The sequence below is a fragment of the Crotalus tigris genome, unplaced genomic scaffold (assembly GCF_016545835.1).
Source record: "Crotalus tigris isolate CLP2741 ecotype Arizona unplaced genomic scaffold, ASM1654583v1 scf7180000019576.727907, whole genome shotgun sequence".
NCBI lineage: Eukaryota > Metazoa > Chordata > Lepidosauria > Squamata > Viperidae > Crotalus > Crotalus tigris.
Window position 1 is genome coordinate 600,560 of NW_024097602.1, and position 14,925 is coordinate 615,484.

At 35.4% G+C, this 14,925-nt stretch overlaps 1 long non-coding RNA gene across 4 annotated transcripts in view; it reads right to left on the reverse strand.

The window, feature by feature from the left end:
- Positions 1 to 144: 144 nt before the first annotated feature.
- The window catches only part of LOC120317268, a 104,281-nt gene continuing 89,500 nt past the window's right edge, over positions 145 to 14,925 (reverse strand). Inside the window, exons 2-6 of one of the 4 annotated variants that reach the window (XR_005559186.1) lie at positions 12,575 to 12,901; positions 6,077 to 6,233; positions 4,723 to 4,859; positions 4,413 to 4,491; positions 145 to 281 (exon numbers count right to left, since the gene is read on the reverse strand). This is a non-coding gene — a long non-coding RNA (uncharacterized LOC120317268). Of the gene's footprint in view, positions 282 to 2,373; positions 2,711 to 4,412; positions 4,492 to 4,722; positions 4,860 to 6,076; positions 6,234 to 12,574; positions 12,902 to 14,925 lie in introns of those variants that run through there. The other 3 variants (XR_005559187.1, XR_005559185.1, XR_005559188.1) reach the window with 3 other exon arrangements.

Below are 14,925 nucleotides of genomic sequence, written 5' to 3' on the forward strand. Positions count from 1 at the left end.
CTTCTTCCTCTTCTTTCTTCTTTCTTCTTCCTCCTCCTCCTCTTCCTTCTCCTTCTCCTTCCCCTGTGGCTGACTATTAAGTTGTTGGCTGTTGTTTCCTTGTGCTGCCAAGCCCTCAGCTCCTAAGTACTTGATACTTGATTCTTCTTCTTCTTCTTCTTCTTCTTCTTCTTCTTCTTCTTCTTCTTCTTCTTCTTCTTCTTCTTCTTCTTCTTCTTCTTCTTCTCTTCTGATTTTTGAAGATGGGGGATGACATTTTCTTTCAATCGTTTGACACCTCACTAAAAAAAGAGAGTCTGTAATCACATTCAATAGTTCCTTTGATACCTTGGGAGATAATTCATATTAGCCTGAGGCCTTCACTTCCTTTTCTAAGGAAAGGACACAAGCAGCATTTTGTTGATGTCAATGAAAGCAAAATCCTCTACAGTGATGGGCTTCAGCCTAATGCAGCAGAGCTGTTCATGTGCTTTTTCATAGCAAACAGTAACTGACCTTATTCAATATAGTCTAAGGTCCCTTTTGCTAGAACCCATCAGATATGTTTAAAACTAAAATCAGTTGTCCCAACATTACTTGACCATGTAGGGAGCTATTTGTACTATTTTAAATACTATTTCAATCTGAAATATTATTTTCCACTATTCCTTTCTGTGAAACCCCCTAAATTAGTTGTCACAAACTTAGCTCTGGGTGCTGTGTAGCTTGCCTAGTTTTGGGTCTCTCCACAGTTGTTTCACTGGGGTTCCCAACAGCTTAATGGAGATTTGTCACCATTTTGCTCAGTATGTTATCCTTTTGTGTTTTTGCTTAAATATGTCTGTTTAAGCTAATAATAAAGTCTAAAATCCTTTACTTACTGGTATGTACAATGTCTCTGAATCTCAAAGAACCAATTCTCTGGCTCCTGGACATTGCCTGACATTTGACAGTATATGATGTCTATCATCTTTATCATCTCTCTCTGCATCTATCTCCTTGAAAATATCCATCCATCCACCCATCATCTATCCATCCATCCATCCATCCATCCATCCATCCATATATATCCAGGTTTTGAGCTGGGAAATATGGAGTATGAAGAATATCTGTTATACAATCCATCCAATACAAAAAGTACAAATTAGTGCTTGCCAGAGTAGATATAAATCAAATAATTAAACTACATCAAATATATAACATTAGGTTAGTCTCTAATAGTGCTGCTCCTAAGAAAAGATGAAATAAGTTACAGGACTAGAATAAGGCTTTTCTCTTAGTGTGACAGCAAAACTCCCATCTTGTATGTAGCATCTTGAAGTTATTTTTTTTTTCCCATCAGAGCTGTAGACTGCCCCACAAACTTTTTGCCAAGCTAAGTGGAAAAGAAAGAGAAGTGGGAAAGAACTTATTTTTCAGAAGGACTATTTAAACAGCTGTGCCCCTTTGTCTAATATGGCAACCTGCAGAACTTGGTAATGTGGAATCCAGTGCTCATAATGTAATATGAGTGTTCCAGAATAGTTTCATTACAAAGCTTTAGTGCAAATCATCATTATGCCTTCATTCTTACACAAATATTTAGAACACAATAGAACTTGTGGAAATTGGTGCTTAAAATGGAATTTTGGCAATTTCACAAGAATTCTGGAATAGATAAAATTTTTGAAGAGCCTTTGTTACTATACTCTTATATTCTGTTTCTGCATAGTTGATTACTGTGTTGTTTAAGATAGCGACCTGGAGATTCTTCTTTCTTTGGCACCCATTGCTTAGGTATGAAAAGACTATTTGATTTCAATCTTCACATCTCTCTGGAAATTCAGTAGTGAAGAGGCATTAAAAGTTAAATGGAGTCTTGAACTCCTCAGTTTACAGCAAGCTGCTGGAGTCCACTAGCAGGAATGATTACAGACACATCTTGGCTTTTATGTTTACTGTGTATTAGGGAGCACAAAAGGAGTATCTTGCTTAGTGCTGCCTATCTTTTTTCACATGAATTGACCATCTCTGTTCCAACAAAATAAAATGGTTGGATTTCAAATAACTGATGAACTACCATGAGAAAATTTCAAAGATGGATGTGACACAGGGCAATTCTAGCTGACCTAGCTACAGGGAAACCTGGAAAGCACTTTAGTCATGAAAACTGTTCCTTTCCTTTCTTTTCTAAGAGAAAAAGAAAGAAAGAAAGAAAGAAAGAAAGAAAGAAAGAAAGAAAGAAAGAAAGAAAGAAAGAGAAAGAAAGAACATTTTTGAGATACTATGAATTCCATTTTTCCTTCTTTATTAAGAGGTTCTTTATCTGATATACATACATACATACATGCATGCATACATACATACATACATACATACGTGTAAAATTAGAATTAAAAAACCCAATAAATTTGGATGGGGCAAGAGAATTGAAAAGAAAATAAGCTTCTAAGCATCATTCTATAAACAATCTCAGATCTCTGCAGAGTTATACAAATTGCAGCTCTATTTTAATACACATAATTACAAAGATAAAAAAATGAGGCATAAGATAAAGGATAAATAACTGTGGGAAGAGGTTTTTAGCATGTTACTTTTGGCAGAAGAGTGCTACATGATATATCAGGCCAGTGACTCTCAATCAAAATCAGAATGTTCAGAAAAGCTCTAATATGCCATTGAATGTATACAAAATATTTCGCCATATAATTAGACGTTGCTCTTGAGATTCCTTTTCTAGGGAAAAAATTGCCTGTAAAAGAAATCAAGTGGCAATTAGGATGCCTGTGAATCCAAGCTATATACATGTTATTTAGAGCCCATTGGGCAGGAAATTAATCATACATCATGCACATCATCAATTTTACTATGTATGAGACTGGGGCTTTCTTCAATATCTTTTCAAAACCACAAATGATTAACAAATAATATGCATAACTCTCCATACATTTTTAGCAAGCAGAACTATTAAATAGCTCAGTTAAAGCAAGATGGAACAGGAGCAATGAATGGCAATATTACATAGTATTGCACTAGCTGGATATCAAATTTGAAAGAATTAACTGAATGAATTCTGCATCTGTGTTACATGGTATGCCATGAATATAAGCTAGGCATGAAGGATCCAAAATAAAGTTCTACATTTCATTTACTGATGATTCAGGTTTCTGTTTTGCTGAAATATGTATTTTTTTTCTTGAGCTGCAAATATATTTCCACCTAGTAAAGCATAAGCTTTTCATTCAAAAATAATTAGTTTGGTGGCTGTCTTTCTCTCAGTGTGTCTCTCTCTGTATGTCTCTCCGTGGGTGGGTGTAAAAGATGGTGCTGGTAATGTTAAAAACAGCAAAGAAAATAGATCCAAAGAGATGCTTAATATTCCTAATGGATATAGATTGTTATCAAGCTGCATGTATGTTGTGCTTTGTTTACAAGCTACTCTAAGATAATAACAGTTTGGATGAATTCAATTAAACAAGAGTATTAAAATATCTTTCTCAAGCCAAATTCTGCTAGAAAAAGCAGCTTCTCCTATAAGTGGATGTGCAAATAGGAAAACCCCAGTGCAATCTACCTTGCCTGAGGCTGTTGTTCAGAGTGCCTCCAAGTGCTAGGGAGAATAATGGGTTGTCAGAGGTCAGTTGATGTTGAAATGCATTATGTATACTCATGCCTCCAGCACAATCATGAGAAATCTCTTATGGTTACAGAAATATTCCATGGGAATTCAGATGGCATGCTTAATTTCCAAAATGAAAGGTCTAGAATTCAAGGTTGCCATGCAGTCAAACCATCTGACCTGGAAACCATTATTCCTAATATCAGAGATACACGGATTCAGTGGAATGGTATGCTGGAGGAAAATACACATTCAAAGTTCATGTCTATTTATATAGAGAGATACTCTATTTTTCACTGAGTCGAAGGAATGTTTAATTTAAAAAATGAACACAGACAGCATTTTCATCTTTTTCTCAAAAGTATCATTGTTCCAATCCTGCTGTAGTCCTTTTTTTTTTTTTAAGTAGAAGATTGATTTCCAATCATCTCCTACGAGAAACATCCTGGATTTCTCCATTAGTTTCTTCTGTGAAAAATAGTTGTAGAGAAGGGGGAAAAGAACATACAAAGGGAGTCAAAGATGTTTAAATCTGTTCATCAGATCTGCAGCTGAAGGAACTTGAAATGTAAAATTTATCTGAAAATGTACATATGAAAACTACAAATAAGTCCATCAGAGGAAAAAGAAAAAAAGAAAATTTGGATTTTTGGATTTGAAAATATTCTTTTTATTTAGAGGAAAACAAAGATGTTATTAACTGCTTGAACCACTCAGTAGCGTAAAAATAAACATTCAGGGGATAAGATGGAAATAAGTGGGAAAGATGAGATAATTTCAGAGTTTGCGGGTAGTATATAGCATAAAATGGGGAAAATGCTATAAATCACTTTACCTTTCTGGTTTGCAAACTGAAGACCTGAGTGGGAGCAATTTTCTTAAGCAGTAGGAATATGAATCCATATTTTATTGGCCTAGATCAAACAACAAATCCTAGGTTAACATACAGGGCATCTGCATACTGTTTGTCACCCCCTCTATCTCTTTCCTTTGCATAAATATGTGAACAGCCATAGTTACATGTATATTTACTACCTGGGAAGCAGAAGCTAATACACAAAGTACATTTTGATGCTTTAAGCAGAATTTGCTGAAGATAAGCATCCTTGAAAATTATCTAAAATATAAAGAGAAAACAAACATACTAGGCACCATTAACATCCTAGCCCCAGTGGTTGAGGAGAGCCAAGTCTTCAAGGCCTTCTGAAAGGATAGTATGATTGGGGCCATCTGAATCACTTGGAGAAGAAAGCTCTGTATGGCAGAGACCTCAATAGATAACCTATAAGTAAAACTAGAGATGTAAGTTCAGCAAGACAAGCTTTTATTTTGATCTTAAGTTATCTAAAGTTTAAAGTTTAGATTCTATTTTTTTCAGGAAGTCCTACATGGTATAACATGTAATAGATGCTGCAGATGTGAAGGTTTTATGGGTTTTATATTGTGGATTTTTAATACTGTAAACTGCCTGAAGTCACTGTGTGTGGGCTGTGTGGCCGTATAAATTTGTGAATGAATGAATGAATGAATGAATGAATGAATGAATGAATGATGAACGTAGTCTTCTGCAGGGCATTTGAAAGGGAAATATTTAATAAGATCACAATAAATTCTATTTCAGTGCTAAATTGTTTTTATGGAAGTTTTCATATATTAAAGACCACACAGAGTCACATCAGTAAGCAGTTTACAAATATTAGTAATAAATAAAAACAAATGAAGTTGGTTTCCAGATTTGACTTACTTGGGAACCACTAATTACAATTTCAGCACTGCATGCACCATAAAGCTTGGTTAATTACTGTTATTGCACCAGTTTCACAGAATGGGGGATGAATTAGCCTAAGAGGATTCTTACTGGGATAAAACTGGATTAGGCAATAGTCTGTACAACTCAAGATCCTATATGAAAGGAAATATCAATTAGCAAATAACAAATTTATAAGCACATACATACAGATTTATTACAAAAGAATATTATTGATCCTGCAAGTAGGAGGCCTCCATGATAAATTAATAGGATTGTCTCTACTGAAAAAAGTGCCTGATCTTAGATATAATGAATGTTCTAGTCAAATTTATTCAGGCTAGCCTGAATAAACAATTAAGTAAAAAAATTACATACCTTTAGAACTAGCATAAAAGATATATCATGGATCCTGTCCACTAGGGAATTTTAATTGATGGTACCCCAGAAGGAGAATCTTCTCTGTCATGACATTTGCCTTTTGGAACATCATTCCTGAGGTTAGTTTGGCTCTTAACCTATAAGCCTTTCAGAAGACCCTGAAGACATAGCTTTACGATCCCTATTAAGGTAAGGATTCTGTGACATGGCAATATTTGTAAACTGTTGGTTGTCAGTCTCTCACATTTTATGCTTTCTTGTTGTTATTTGTTTTAACTTGTTTTTAATTTTTTTGTTCTTATTGTTTTTAATTATTTATTTTTATGGATTTGTAATTAGCTGCATGGTGGCCTAGTGGTAAAAATACTCACCTCCCACTCAGAAGGTTGAGAGTTCAATTCTAGGTAGTGGCAGATGTTTCTTTCCTAGAGCGCAAAGAAAAATCTATCTGCTGTGAACTCTGCAATGCATCAGGAAGGGCGTCCAACCAGTAAATGCTCAGCTCCATCCAGTCGCCCCGACTCTACCCTGAATTAAGGGATTATAGGGTCGTAAAAAGGGAGGTTTATTTTGATGCATTTTATTTTGCATAATTTTAACTTTATGAGCCACCCAGCATCACATATGTGAGGTGGCAGCTCTATAAATTGAATAAATAAATAAATATAATAAAACTAATAATAAAACTACCTAATTAGTTTATGGAGATTCTCTGTCATCCAGGTCATGATTGTCCCAAAGATGCTTTTTCAAAAGACGTGGACTTTCTTATTTTTCTTTGAAGGCTTTTCGCTTCTCATCCAAAAAGCTGAAAAAGCTTCTTGTATGAGAATCGAAACATCTTCAAAGAAAAATAAGAAAGTCCACTTCTCTCTTGAAAAAGCACCTACGGGACTACCTAATTAGTTCTTTTAAAGTAAAAGAAACAAAAAACAAACAAACAAAACAAGTAAGAGTGAGAAAATAAAATTCAGAATAGTTTTGTAAGAACAAGATGTCCAATAAAAACATTGGATGCAAATTCTATATTCTATTTTTTTTCTTTGATATACAGTAAATTTTCAGCACAAATTATTTGAAAAATATGAAATAATTGAAAAATAATTTGAAAGCCGTGCATAGTCATTGGGCATAATTAAGAAGAACAGACTTTTAATTAGTTTTGCTTCATGCTCAGAAGAAGTTAATTGGAGCATTTGTGCCACATCTTCCTTGAAATAAAAGTTCATGTAACATTAACCAATATCTGTGGGAGACATAGAATTCTTAGCAAATAAACTGGAGCAATACTATGACATCATACATGCTACTAGATATCCTGTCCAGTTCTAATTGAACTGGAACTTATAATAAACAAAAATAAATGTGGTTAGGTAAATTAATGTTTACTGACACTTGAACAGGTTGTCTTGATGGAGTCTTTCTCCTGTATCAGTTTCTATAATTCTGCATAAGGAAAATTAAGTACTTAATATATCTATATGCAATACTGAGACGTATGTAACCAGTATGGGGAAAATCAGTTATGTTCATATATTTATTTAAATTTAAATAACACTTTTAATTTACCATTCTCTCTCTCTCTCTCTCTCTCTCTCTCTCTCTCTCTCACACACACACACACACACACACACACACACACACACATTCAATTTTATCATACATCTGTCCACTTAATATCTAGTTAAGATTTTTTTTTCAAAACTCACACTAAGGCTGATTTAAGATTATCATCTAACTCCAGTGCACTTGCCAACTGATATAGATTTACAAATTCTGGGAAATATAAAATGAGTGTAATGAATGTTTTATATTCTGCTTAATCAAAATATACATATGAGCAATAAAACCTATAAATCACAGCCACAGAAGAAAGAACATTATATTATGAATTTGTCAAACTCCACACTAAAATGAATATATCAGCTATTAAAATAAATGTACACCCCAACAGGAAAATAAATCAATGTCAATGCAAATTGTTCATTTACCAAGCTAGAAACATCATTTATTGAATCACAAATTATTGAATATTGAATAAAGTGCATCATCTATCAAAAACAGATCTCCTATTATAAAATCAGCACTATATAAGATTGAAAGTTACATCTTTCTAAATTAATGGTTTCTTCGCAAGTACAGCAGTAGATGTTTGAATCCCATTGAATAAAATATTGGAAGTAAATGTATGTAAGACTACAATCCTAACTATTATTACAAGGTTACTATTGATTAAAAAAGCACATTGATTTGAAGAAGTAGGAATAAATGTTCTGCTATATGCATTATATTTGAAATCTTATTCTGATTCCTGAGACAGGAAGAAATGATATTTTTTTGCCCTGATCTGCCTTGATTCTCCACTCATTGCTTTGTCTGCACACTCTAAGTTTTGAAAAGAAAAATGGATTCATTTCTGCTGTAGAATAACCAAATCCAGAGCAATAGAAAGTGTCATAATAATAGAAGTGCACAACTATTTCTCAGGGTTTCAAGGCTGCACTCCCACAGTAGCTGAAATATAAGAACTATAGGATTAATTGATTTAATCCTTCCATCAGTTGGAGGGAGACTTCTGAATTTGCAAAGAGAAATTCAATCTTCAAATTCTCCAGGTTTTCTACTGATCCTACCTTTTATAAACAGAAACTTCTTCCTGTTGAAAAAACAAAACAAAACAGAGGGGTTGAGGCAAGATATGGAACATATGATCCATACTAAACTAAGAAGTCAAGAACATTGAAGAAGAGATAGCAATGGCCGACCATTTCTATACTTTAAAAATAACCCTGAAGTATTTTTTTTTTTTTTGGTGGGGGATTGAGGCCACAACGGCCCAAGTTAATCTGAAAAGAAATTTTATTTTCATCTAATTCTTATTAGCTCCATACAACAGTAAGATGTAGAAATATTGTTGAATTTGAATAGATATTTGGCTACAAAGCCATGAAAAAACTATTTGGTGTAATAGAATCATGTCTAGAACTAGAGCAGTGTTTCTCAACCTTGACGATTTTAAGGCATGTGGACTTCAACTCCCAGAATTCCACAGCCAGCATTGCTGGCTGTGGAATTCTAGGAATTGAAGTCCATATGTCTTAAAATTGTCAAGGTTGAGAAACACTGAACTAGAGCATACACTTCAGTTTTTGACAAAAATTTCTTAGAAGGAATTCCCCCCCCCTAAACATTTAAAATATCTATGAACAAAAATGAAAAACCACCATAGCTCATGAAATCTGGGTGTATTTGAATGATATCTTTGGTTCACCTTTCAAAACTTCATGAGCTGTTAGTACCGTATATTGCGGCGTATAGGGCAACCCGGCGTATAAGATGACCCCGAGTTCGATGCCGAGTCGCAAGATGATCGACGCCGAGTCGCATGCCTAGAAAGTCATCTTATACGCCGGAAACTACCGGTATTTCCAGTGTATAAGATGATCGACGCCGAGTCGCATGCCTAGAAAGTTGTCTTATACTCCAGAAACTACGTTATTTCTGGTGTATAAGACAATCGACACCGAGTCACCTGCCTAGAAAGTCATCTTATATGCCAGAAACTACCTTATTTCTGGCGTATAAGACGACTCGGTGTATAAGATGACCCCCGAGTTCAGCGCCTGTTTCAACGCTCTCAAAAGTCATCTTATACACCAGAATATACGGTAATTGAAAAAGTGGGAACCAAGGTATGAGATTCTGAAGCCATGCCAAGGGCTGAAAAGCTCTCCAGATGAAGATTTCCTATACTGTAGTAAAGAGTACAAATTTACATTTGTCAGCTCTCTATGCTGTGATGTGATGTGATGTTATTACTAATGCAGTGCAATCTTCGCTATCAAGCTGATATTTTTTTATTCATCTCTTTAGCTACCCTTTACCATGTGCCTATTTCAGTGGTGGCAAACCTATGGCACGGGTGCCAGAGGCGGTACTCAGAGCCCTCTCTGTGGGCAGGCGCACCGTCACCTCAGTCCTAGGCCTTCAGCTGGGTTTTATAAAACCTTTTCGCTTTAGGCCTCCGCCACTGTGTGAAAAAAAAAAACAAGGTTCAATCAATCAGTCAATTTTAACCTCTCACGGGAAAAAAATCTTGCAAAATTGGAATTGATTGATTGAACTTTTTAATCCCATCCAGTCTGCCATTACTACCGCAGCCATGCCCACCCAATGGGCCACGCCCACCCAATGGGCCACGCCCACCCAATGGGCCATGCCCACCCAATGGGCCATGCCCACCCAGCACCCGACAATGCATAAGTGGGTTTTAGGTTACAGTTTGGGCACTCGGTCTCTAAAAGATTCGCCATCACTGGTCTATATATATGTATTTCAGTGTTGAGAATGGCCCATGAGCATACGGGAAAGCACTTTCCCATTTAAGATTTGGAAATAACTTATGGATAGTTTATAACTTAGTCAATAGGCCCATCCCTTCTTCATTGCAAGCTGTTAAAATCACAGCACATGTTTATTACTGACTTACAGTTTCTCATTATTGCTCTGCATTTGTCAATATGAGCATTGATTGTAATTGCAATTTTGGCTAGCTCAAATTGATTGGAACATAAAGTAGCAAGAATTGTACAATTATGTCAAAAGAAGGAGAAAATTAAATAGCAAAAGCAGATGTGCTGATTCAGGCAAAGAATTCCCAATGGGCTATATAAAGAAGTACTCTACCTTTGTTTTAGAAAAGCGCAGACATTTAGAAAAAAGCATCATGATTGAAGAAAAAGAATAGAAATATGGATCCTATACATATATTCCAGTATTGTTTGCAAAATTTTACTAAAAGATAACAGATTCAGGATATCAAAGTGCATTACAGCAATATTTTTTGTGCAAATTCCTTACAGTATTTAGAATGTTTTCTTTGTCTGTCTATTCATCTATTTGTTTCTTTATTTTAAAGAAAATTATTGTAAGTTTGTATGTGTTAATCTTGTGCCGTTGGTAGAACATACCGATGACAGTTTGTTCTACTGCCATCAGTATAGGTTGCCAAATACATTTGGTTGTCTTAATCTTAACTTGCATTAATCTAATTGATTATTTCCATAACTCAAAACATTTTAATGTTTCATTTTTTTTCTTTTTATTTTAACTATTTGCATGCTGATTTTCCATCACAAATGTGATCCTCTTAGCTGAAACATGATAGACCCAGAAATGTCAACATAAAAAGTTAGAAACAGTTTAGAAAATGCAATTTTCATTATCATCATTTTAACCATTGTCTATCTGCTACAGAATGAAAGCCTCTTCTGCATGTTTTCAACCTATATGGCCCTGAGCTTTCTTTTGCCAATTGGGCCTGCACTGCTTGCTGATGCCGTTGATCCATTTTGTTTGAGATCTCTTTCGTGGATGATTTTTATCGAGTGGGATCCATTCTATGACTGCCTTGGTCCACCTGCCATCAGTTCTTCTCATTATGTGACTGGCCACTTTCCATTTAAATTCTTTTACACTCTTGATGATATTGTATATTTTTGTTTTTTCCCTAACACATGTGCGGGTCTTTCCATCTTGTCATGTAATGCCAAGCATCTATCTTTCAATGGCTATTTGCCTCACTCGTAGCTTCTGTATCAATTTTATCACTATATGTTAGAGCAAGTAGCACACACTGATCTAAAACTTTTCTCTTCAGGCATAGGGGGAGGTTGTTCTTGAAAATTATGCTCAACTTACCGAAAGCCGGCCAACCACATTTAACATGATGTTCAATTTCCTTTATTGTATCACCTTCAACTGAGATGCATTAGCTAAGGCAGTGGTGGCGAACCTGTGGCACAGGTGCCAGAGGCGGCACTCAGAGCCCTCTCTTTGGGCAGACGTGCCATTGCCCCAGCCTTGCCTTTCCCCCATGACCCCCTCCTCACCAGCAGCCCCCCTGGAGGACAGTCGGCCCCGAGTGCGGAACAGCACAGTCAAGGTCATGGCAGCCAGGCAGCGTAGACAAGACTCTGCCCTCACACACCATCATGCCTGGGCGATCTGCGGCGGCCTCTGGAGGCAGTGAGTGGCCCTGAGGGTAGGCAGGGTGGGGGCAGGGCAAGGGGTGGAGTGGGGGCAGGGCCAGTTTTTGGGCACTCAGTCTCTAAAAGGTTCGCCATCACTGAGCTAAGGTGTCTATGTCTAGTTCTTCTCCAGATATATATATATATATATAAAATATTTCTTTGGTGAATTTATTAAACATAATCTGGATCTTATTTTAAGGTTATTTTTTAAGCCAAATGTTCTCCTACTTTGTGCATCTCTTGTATGTATCTTTCTAGCTCTTCTAGGTCTGCATCATCTGCAAATCTTAAGTGATTTAAATAGGTGCCATTGAGATATATATTTGTTTTCTGAGGTTTTTGCGGGTGTTTGTATGTAGGTCTTTGGTTATTCGGGTTTTCTCCCACATCAAATTGGAAGTGTCTTGGTGACGTTTCAACAAAGTCTCATTCATCATCTACAGGCTGGTGTTTTTGGCTTCGTGCTTCTACACAGACACACACACACACACACACACACACACACACACACACACACACAGGAATATATAGGAATATATATATATATATATATATATATATATATATATATATATGCATACATATACAGTACATATACATACGCTTTCTGTTCATGTCTTTTATATCTTTAGCTTTTCATTTTTAAAGACTCTGATGCATCTTCTATGCTTGTTAAATGTCTGTATCCTACACTCCTTATGCTGGTCAATGACCTTAATAAATATTTGCTTTGTTTATATTTTAGAAGGTATACTGGCAAGGTTCAAAATAAATATAGAAAGGACAGATTTTCACTTACCTTGGAACTATTTAAATATAAAAAAAAGTTCCACTTACCTTGGAACTATTTAAATATAAGCCATCTTTTCCTGGTTTAAACCTTGAAATGTCCAAATTGGAAATAATCATCTATATTATAGATGAGAGTTGAAGTGCTACTTTAAAAAGGTTAGAAGGACAAGTACTTCCCACTTTAGAAACAAGGGCTCCTATCCTCTCGTTGTCCATTCAGTTCCTCTCCTCTTTTCCAGAGGGTTCCCCAAGTGCTCCAATATACTGAATTTGGGATGGTATAAATCCCATACATAGAAATTATTGACAGTAGCTTGCCTAGACAGGAAAAAAAAATCAGCTGCAGTGCATTTGGAGTAGATGCATTTGGAACTGCAAAAAAAGAAAAAAAGAAAGAAAAAAGAAAAAGTCAATAGAACCCTAAAACTCTTTAGTTTAGGAGAGGACTACTATGGAATTCCTCAGAATAATAAAAAAAGAAAAGAAAAGAGCAGGAACTTCATTTTGAAAAGATGAAATGGTAATTCCTGGGGATGGGGAGGAGGCAGCAAAGACGTACTATTTTACTAGTGATAAAATACAAGAATTACTCTGAGAATCTAGTTTTCTAAAGGGACATCTCCATACCTTGGAATGAGAAATAACCACTATAAATGGAAAACTGAACAACATCCTAATAGCTAAAAATGATTTATTTAATTATTCATGTGGCTAATTATCTTCTAATATACTTTGTAGCTCATCATATGTTCTGCTATAGTTAGCTATTATTAGAAGATTGAGTATATGTGTGAAACTTAAGAAACTTCCTTTGTCTAAATAAAGGATGAATGTTTAAAACAGCATAAATAAACATAATCTACTTTAATATTCTAAACTTCTATTGGTTAAAGTGGGAAAAATGTATGTATGTATCATATTTTCAGTGAAAAGTATTTAATCTTAGTTAAAACAGGTTCTTCCACAATTAAAAAAGGTATTAAAATATGAAAGACTGTTCATCTAACTAGACTAAAGCACTCCAGTTACTTCTAGTGAGTCTTTTAAAACTTTCACACAAAGATAATATTATAGCAGTAGTACAGTAGAACAAATATAGCAGCTATTCCAAGCTAACCTCCTGTTTTTCAGTGCCATGTCAGGTGCTGGTTAAATATCTAATACGCAGAATTTAATCCTGGATGAAATGATTGATCTGGCTTGGAGACATGGCTGACAGCTCTTCTGTTGGGCTACTCCAAAATATAACAGGCTCAGAATGGAAGTTGGGAAGCATAGTAGGTTATGATGTTTAAGAATTCCATTCCACAGTAGTTACCAAGAAATACATGGCTTTATCACATTAAGCTGCCTGACTCAGTTTTGTAAACTGGTCTAAGAAATCATTTTTCACATGTTAACTCCTTCCTTTAATTTGACCATTAGTTGTGCTCTTTTCTGGATTGTGCAGCTCTGTGCTCAGTCATTCATGCCTGGTCATCTGGATTACAGATACAATCTTTTATGTATCTTTCAAAGTTATCACTGAAAAAAGGAACTTATGGCCATTTTTCACACTTACAAACTTTGTCGCATCCCCATGGTTGTGTGATCAAAATTCTGACATTTAGCAATTGCTCATATTTCAGATGGTTGCAATGTCCCAGGGTTATGTGATCACCTTTTGCGAATCTGGGAAGCCAGATTCACTTAACAACCATGTTACTAACTTAACAACTACAATGATTCACTTAACAACTGTGGCAAGAAAAGTCATAAAATGGAGCAAAACTCACTTAGCAACTGCCTTGCTAAGCAACAGACATTTTGGGCTCAACTGTGATCATAAGTTATAGTGTGTACTGTGATGCACTCTACATGAGGCTGCCATGATATTCCAGAATATTTGGAAGCTTCTGCATTTTTTATGTTCCTGTCAACCTAGCAGTTTGAAAGCAAGCAAAAGTGAGTAGATAAATAGACACTGCTTTAGTGGGAAGGTTACTGTGTTCTGTACTTTCATGGGGGCCACATGATGATGGAAAAGTCTCTCAGACAATGTAGACTCTCTTGGCTAGGAATTGGAGATTTTCTACTTGAATTGGTCACAACTGAATAGGGGAAACCTTTAACAGAATATTTATTAAAGATGGGAAAAATGGAAAAAAAGATATGCAGAATAGTGAATAATATAAGGTCTCTTCCAAGAAATATGTCTTATAAAAGAACTGGAAATTATCTCTGTACAGGATGTTGCTATATGGAAGTTAGGTATATCAGAAGGCTCCTAAAAATAGTTGAATACAAAAAGAACAGGGTATTTAAGAAATATATGTGATAAAACATGAAGAAATAGGATAATGAATTATTGTATGCTGAATTGATGTGGATTCAATATAAAAAATATTCATCAGTAA